General features: G+C 29.8%; 1 long non-coding RNA gene across 1 annotated transcript; it reads right to left on the reverse strand.

Annotated features, from left to right (window-relative positions):
• Nucleotides 1-2,790: 2,790 nt before the first annotated feature.
• Nucleotides 2,791-7,885, reverse strand: LOC124894600. The gene is made up of 2 exons (XR_007051271.1): nucleotides 7,711-7,885; nucleotides 2,791-3,094 (listed from the first exon to the last, which is right to left on the reverse strand). It is a non-coding gene; the product is annotated as an uncharacterized LOC124894600 (long non-coding RNA).

A 7,885-nucleotide genomic window follows, 5' to 3' on the forward strand; every position in this document is an offset into this window, starting at 1 on the left:
TTTAATTACGATAATATCTAATTTAGAATATGAATTAATAAAACATCTTAAGTCAAGAGGATAAAAGTGAAAATTAAACCAACCAATAATATACACGAAATAATTTACTTAAAAATAAATACTTATTACTTAATAACTATTTATCATCTAGTAAAGTTAGCATGCTTAATCTGCACCCCCTACAAATGGTATTAGAGCCCAGTTATTTAAAAAATACAGCAGTAGCATGCTATAGCTAGAATCCGAGCTCGAATAACTTCATGTGAATAATAAATCTTTTTTTGATGATCAAATAAAGAGTTAAAAGTACTTTTTACTTTCCACCAAATCTCTTTATTGAGCTATTTACAAATATGTGTGTGCACAACTATTTAAAAGCTTCCATTTCTAAAGGAAAATGAATGAAATTACTTGCTTAAGAGCCCGTTTGAATAGATTAAAAAAAAGTGGCTTTTAAGAAGTTCTTTAAAAGTACTTTTGAAAGTGCTGAAACTTATTTTAAAAAAAAAAAAGTAGTTACGTGTATGGATAAAAGTGCTGAAACTGAAAAAAAGTTGTTGATGTGTTTGGTAAACAAGTGTTGTTAAGCACTTTTTTTGGTCAAAATGTCTGAAATACCTTTAAAGCTGTTAACAATATATAGAGTTGATTATTTTTAATTTTTATTTCTAAAATGATTCAAATTAAAATTAATATATATATTTTTAATTCAGGTTCAATATATATATATATATATATATATATATATATATATATATAAAAATCTTTTTTTTTGTTTAAAAGAGTTTAAATAATCAAACAAAATATATATGTTACTAATCATTATAATTACATTAATAGAGAAATAGTGGCCACAAATGATACTGTTTTTTTGCTAAAATGAATCTTAGTTGAAAAATATATTACTCATTGATTGAGTAATGACTATATCACTATTAAAACATTGCCGAATATGAATGTTGTGTAGTGAAATATACATGAATCGTTCACTAATCGTTCATTAAGTTGTATATCTTCATTGAGTGTTCTCCTTATATCTTGGTTGATGAGTTGTTTTTTGCTTAAAGAAATTCATATATATGTTTTACAATAATAATTGTCCAAATCTAAAAGAATATATTAAAGAATGAGAATAATACATAAAAATCATATTTCATAAATTAGAAATTCACACAAAAGAGGTACTAATATGGCTAAAGTTAAGTTCGTCATAAATACAAAAAGTGAAAATGTTTAATTAATACCAGAAGAAGTATGTTGTAGTGAAAGAGAAGTGTGTTTTAGGGTTACAAGAGGGTAATTTTGGAATAAGTAAGCATTATAAGGGACACAAATGTCTTTTACTTGATCAACTTTTAATGGATTATAAACTGAAAAAAAGTAGGGAATGGACAACTTATAACTTTTAAAAATCCAAAATTAACTTTTTTAAAGCAACTTTTAAATTTATCAAACACTCCTAAAAGTAAAAAATGACTTTTAAGCCATTTTGACCAACTTATAATCTTATTCAAACACCCTCCAAGCCTTTAAGTCCATATAAATATTTAAGACCTGTCGGCGTTTTCTAAAAAAGATGATCCGTCTCAATAGATATTATCATCATTTACATCCAGAAAGCCCTATGCTTTAGAAGAAGCTCGGAAAAGAATTTGTCTTTTCTTTTATTATGTTTCTTAGATCAATGTTTGCCTGGACACCACCATTATTAAAAAAAAAGAGTTTTTTTGGGTCAATATCACATTTTTCGTGCTTAATTAGATCAATTTCATATTTCTCTTATTTGATATCTTCTATTTCCTACTTCATTTTCCTAATTCTAACTGCATTTTTGTAATTTCTTCTACATATTTACTCTAAATTGTATAAACCTCAACTTTAAATCTTATTATTTGTGTGTATCTCATTTGATTCTTATTAATTATGTGTATCTGATTTGATCTATATTATTTTAGATTTGTTTTACATCGTTGCATTGTCAACAAGTCACTTAGAAAGTCAATAGTTCTTTTAGTCTATAAATGTGGATTTAAGAATTTGAAAGAGAGGAAGAATGATCTTTACCTAATATTTTGTTGACCTAGAAATAGAACATAATTACTTAACCTGAGCACAAGTTAGTCCAGATACTACAATTAAAAAAAGAAGAGGGAATGATGGGCGGGCGGGAGGGCAACTGCTAGAAGTTTTAGTGAGCATTGGATAATTGCAGATTTTTAGCTGATTCACGTGACATAAATTAATATATAATAATAAAGGAAAATATGAAAATGGTGATGTAGCATCCCTCAAAAGCCAGAATTATTTATCTAATTTCTCAAATTTTGAAATTTTTTCTCTCATCTTAATACAATATTCTTTACTTTTGTAGAGTAACTAGTAAATTTGACCGCGCTTCACGCGGTACGAAAAAAGATGGATTAATAAAATTATTTTCTTATGATATTTAAAAAATTACTTTCCATCTTTCAAATAAATTAGCTTCATCGGAAAAAGAAAGTGATTCCTCCTTAGTGTAGTTGGATGGTTTTTACTTGTTGTTTTTATTGTATTATATTTTTAATTTAAGTATAATGTTTGTTTTATTGTCACTTAAATTTTATTGTATTGTTAAATATCATTGCTAGGTAAGGAAGAAAAATCTCATTTTCTATAACAATCGATTTGGTTTGATCGCATTGTTACCTCATATTTCTTTCTTCTTTTATCTTTAATTGATATTTAATAATCTTATTTTAGCATTTATCCTACCTTTTTATAGTAGTTCTAATAACTAAAAATGATACAATATCTATTAAATATTGCATTCATTAATTAGTGCCATACAACATAACACAATACATTATAAATCAGTACATCCCAACGGTGTTTTATAAATTAGCACCATCTGCCGCACAAAAAAATATCAATTAAGTAATATAGACTTATTCCCACAAGAAAATGTATAATGCAAGAAACTTAGAGTGCTAACGTCCAGGAGATGAAAATATTCAAAAGGTATGATGGTTGAGACATGTACCAAATTTACATTAAGATGATCCCAAGGATGCATATAACATATGCAACTGTTGCAAGCAACATCATCTGGACGTGGCTGCAAAATAATTTTATTTTCATTAGCGTTAATCATCAACCATTTAAACCTTCATAAGAACTAACTCCTTGAAGAGCCATGTTTCTTTTCAACTTCTTTCCATTGAACTATATATATATATATATATATATATATTGGTTAAAATATGCAAATAAAGAAGGCCATCCAATTAGATCTTTACTACGGTTATTTAATAGGGTTAAATGAGAAGTAACCAAAGAATATTAAATCTAAAAAATAATGAATAATTACTTTTTTTATCCTAATAAATGAATTAAACAACCTAAAAATATGAGAAAAAAAGATAAATAGCCATACTCAAATATTAGAGTACCACGTCACCATTATTGTATTCAGACAGAACTCTGCATTGCCAGTACTCTTGTCATATTTCTGCCATAGCTCTTATGACAATAGCCTGAGGACTCTAAGCACTTGTAAACTTAAAATACAAATCTTACTTGGTTCATCAAGAATTTCTTATATTTCCATTCACTCACAGTAGGAAAAGCAACATAAAGAGAAGAATAATTGTCTGATGCATAGAGTCATTTTTTATTTCATTTATATCTACAGAGGCAAAGAGATATTAAACAACCATAATGAGAAGTAATAAAATAACTCTAGGATAGCTTACATCCCAAGATGTTTTTCTTTTTCATCTCATTCAAACAGCAACATCTACAACTTGGTATTTATGGTCCTTATAAGCAAGACTTACTTGAATAAGAGTACTAAACCACATTACTCAAAAACCAGGAAGATGTGCAAGTACTTTATGTTGAATCACGAGCACAAATAGCTCTGTGAGAAAAGAAAGTACATGTCACATTCACCAAGGGCACAAATAGTTGCTTCAGCTCATTTAATCTCAATTGTTCCTAATTCTTCTTTCATGAATGAAAAAATACGTTCTGCCCTAAGATATGCAGTACAAATCTATATTTCCTTCACAGAGATGAAAGCCACAACCACATGTTTTTCCTATCTCATACCATGCAGATACGCTGAAGGAATTAATCTTTACTTATCTTCAGAAATTTGAATACATTGGTATATGCACACCATTTGCAAAATATTATATAATGTACAAATGATATATGTTTAACAATTATGAGTGTTGTCGCACCCCGTTTTTCTCACAGAAGGCGGAATTCGACTCGACGAACTCTCTTGGGATTGCGTCTGAAAGGAAGGGTGTGAGAGTCGCCACCTAACATATTAAGGTGCGTTAGGGCACCGGTCTAGGATACTATGAACCTATTTTTTTATTTAGGCTTAGTTCACCAGAGTTCGGGTAAGGGTTCAAATTACCTCAAAAGGAAGGTGTTAGGCACCTTTCGAGGTCCACAAAGGTGGTTCCCGGCCGAATTCATACTTTACGTGAGGATTCTACGTGATCAAATAAATTCTTATTTTATTATTAATTTAACGTTTAGTTAAGCAATAAGATAATTAATAAACAAACACATGTCATTTGTTAATGCTAATTGTTAATTATCTAGGTGATAAAATAAATAAAAAATATAGAAATAAGATAAGCGAGGATAAAGAAATGACATATAATAAAAAGAGGACTGCTTTATAATAAACTAGCTACCCAGATAAACATGTAAAATAAATAAAAAGACTAAAAGAAATCATCCGAGTCAAACAAAGAGATGTTTTGATTTTATTCGGATCAGAAATCCAACTTGTTAATCATCATCCGACCTAAAGGCCAAACTCTTAGACAAGTAATAATGTCATTAGCCTCGCCGTTAATATTTGTTGGGATCATCATTTCCGAAAAGGGCTACCCGTCCCACCCCACCTAGGCTGGATGTCAAGTCTAAGGGCGTTCTATGACAAGGACAAAACTAATATTTTTAGTAATATTTAACGTCCCGACTATCATCCAAGAGGCATTGGACTTTACTATTTTGGATTTGTGTTCTAGACTAAAAGAAAACTATGTTGCCTAGGACTCGAAGCGCGAACATACTGGACAACAGGTAGCACGTAATAATCCCAAGTTAGCCTCTTGATTAGTTAATATTAATTAGCGTGATGACACGCAAAGACAAGAAAATTTTACTATCATTAACCTATAGGCATAATGTCTAAATGATCAACGATTCGTGATAAAATACTGTGATTCGTGTATGCAACAACCTTATGTGTATTCATAAAAGGTGTCAAAAGTGTGGTAAATGTGTTAAACAAAAATGTGCTTGTGAATTAAGTGTTGTAAAATATAAATGAGAACATAAAAAATCAACAAGAATATTTAAAGACGTTAACATGTTAAGAATGCCATAATGTACTTATTTTAGTGTTTAGACATATCAAAAGGTGCTCAAAATATGTGTTTTAATATGTGACAAAAATTGTATTATTGCAGGAATTTCATAGTGACATGCTAAACGTTTACCAACATACTAAAGATGGCTAAAAACTAACATTCTGATATTATACTTAAACATTATCGAACATGCTGAAGGTTATGTTGAACATGCCTAAAAATTAATCAAACATGCTAACCATTTAATTAAACATGCTAAAAATTGATTAATTATGCTGAAAAAATTAATTAGACATGCTGAAAAGTTAATTAGACGTTGAACATTGATTAATCATGAGAAAGAATTAATTAGACATGCTGTAAAATTAATTAAACATGCTAAACATTGACTAATCATGTGTAAGAATTAATTAGACAAGTTGTAAAATTAATTAAACATGCTGAACATATTGTTAAACATACTGAAAATTGTACTAAAGATGCTGAAAATTGTATGAAACATGCTGAAAATTATATTAAACCTGTGAAAGAATTAATTAGACATGCTAAAAGATTAATTAGACATGCTGAAATATGAATTAGACATATAAACATGCCTAGTATTTAACAAGCTACCAAATATATTAATATGCTGTCATGCTCAGTGTCGAATAATGTACTATTGTGCTTGACGTCAAATAATATAGTAATATGTTTGATGTCAAATATGCTAGGATGTATCCTTTAACATGTTAATATGTGAGAATATGTCTAGAATGTGATGAAAAATGACTTTGATGCTAAAAATATGTAGTAAACAGTATTCACCAATTTCCATGTTGCCAAAACATAATTCAATATGTCAAAATTAATTAAAATTCCTAAAGCAGGATTTTTAGGCGGCCAAGTAAGTAAATTAAATCATGTTTTCCCTAAGTGTTTCATATAGCATATAAGACACGTAAAAACTTAAATTGTGTCTACTACTCAATTCATAGAGCACGTAATCCCCGTCCCCCAAAGCAGTCCCCCCAATTATTATTACATCATTAATAGTAGTGTCTTTACAGTAATATTACAAACCAAAATACGAAAATCAAGAAGAACAATAAAAAACTATCAAGAATACATAGTTAATTAAATGTCCCGGTGACTCTTAGAAACTTGTAAGTGTATTTAGTCCTGCAAGACATTTCAGAACAAGAACAAAGACCGAGATATTCCTACAGTCATGCTTTCTAAAGGCCTTCATAACATTATGCAGTCAACATACACAGAGAATAAAGTAATTGCGTCGTTCGAGAACTCACTAGTGAATAGCAGTAAGGAGAGAATAAAAAAAGTAATGAAAGCCAAGCACACGTAATAGCACAATATGGGAGATATTTTTAGTAGTCTCAAAAGAGAACCAAAAGCACTTGAGAAAAACCAATGATTTTTGTTAAGAGTGTAATAGTAATTGTAATTGCAAGTGTGAAACTTGAGATCCATCCTTAATGAGAAGAGAGGGGTCTGTTTATATAGTGGAGGGAGCCAGGAAAGTAAAAGGAAAGAAAATATTTCGATGGATCAATCAAGAATGTCTTTTCGTTAAAAAAAGTTAATAAAATTAATTATGTAAAATTCAATAACATGATAAAAGGAAAGCAAGGATTAAGGGAATCCTTCAACAACCTTAATCGCGTAGACTAAAATCAATTGGGAATAATATTTACCTTATATAAATAAGTAAAATACGTATAACATAAATAAAAGGACATATAAATATGTATTTACCATATATAACAGCCTTATCGGTCAAGAGAGATTCATTCAATCAACATTAAATTTACCATAAATAATTGTGAAAAAAATAAGAATAATACATATGCTATGCCCAAGAGACATGCTTACCAATTTAAATTCGTGGAAAATAATAAAATTATACGAAATCTACGCAATCAGACATTCTTTACCAAATTAAAACCAGACATTTAATTATATGTAAAATCAACCCCCCAAATTAATGTGCGATCGAACATCTCTTTACCATAAAGAAAAGACGTCAAGCCTGTCACAATTTTGATATTCAATCACAGAATTAGAGTTATACTTAAACTACCGAGAGAAAGGAAAGTCAAGCCACGAAAAAATTCATCGATTAGTCACATAAGGCTAATCAAATTAAATTCCAATGTGTAACCAGAAATCTGTCACAACTATCAAAACATCATAGCAAATTTTTAAGGACAACTAATCATGCATAGGATGATAGTTTAAACGAAAACTATTAGTCGACCTTCGTTGATTTCTGTCAAGGGAAAAGAAAAGGGGAAATGAGTAGGAGAAATTCAACAAAAATAAATAATCAAACCTGTGGACAGGTTCTTGAGAACCCATCATTTTCAAAGAATAGGTCGGTGATGATGGAGAGGGGAGGTTGACAGTTCTGGAGTCGGATTCGAAGCGACTGATGGTGCGGAGGAGGCGCGCTTGTACTGTGGTAGAAAGGGGGTCTCGCCGATGGTTTCGTGTGGCGAGGGAGGCTG

The sequence above is a fragment of the Capsicum annuum genome, unplaced genomic scaffold (assembly GCF_002878395.1).
Source record: "Capsicum annuum cultivar UCD-10X-F1 unplaced genomic scaffold, UCD10Xv1.1 ctg75887, whole genome shotgun sequence".
NCBI classification, from domain to species: Eukaryota; Viridiplantae; Streptophyta; class Magnoliopsida; order Solanales; family Solanaceae; genus Capsicum; species Capsicum annuum.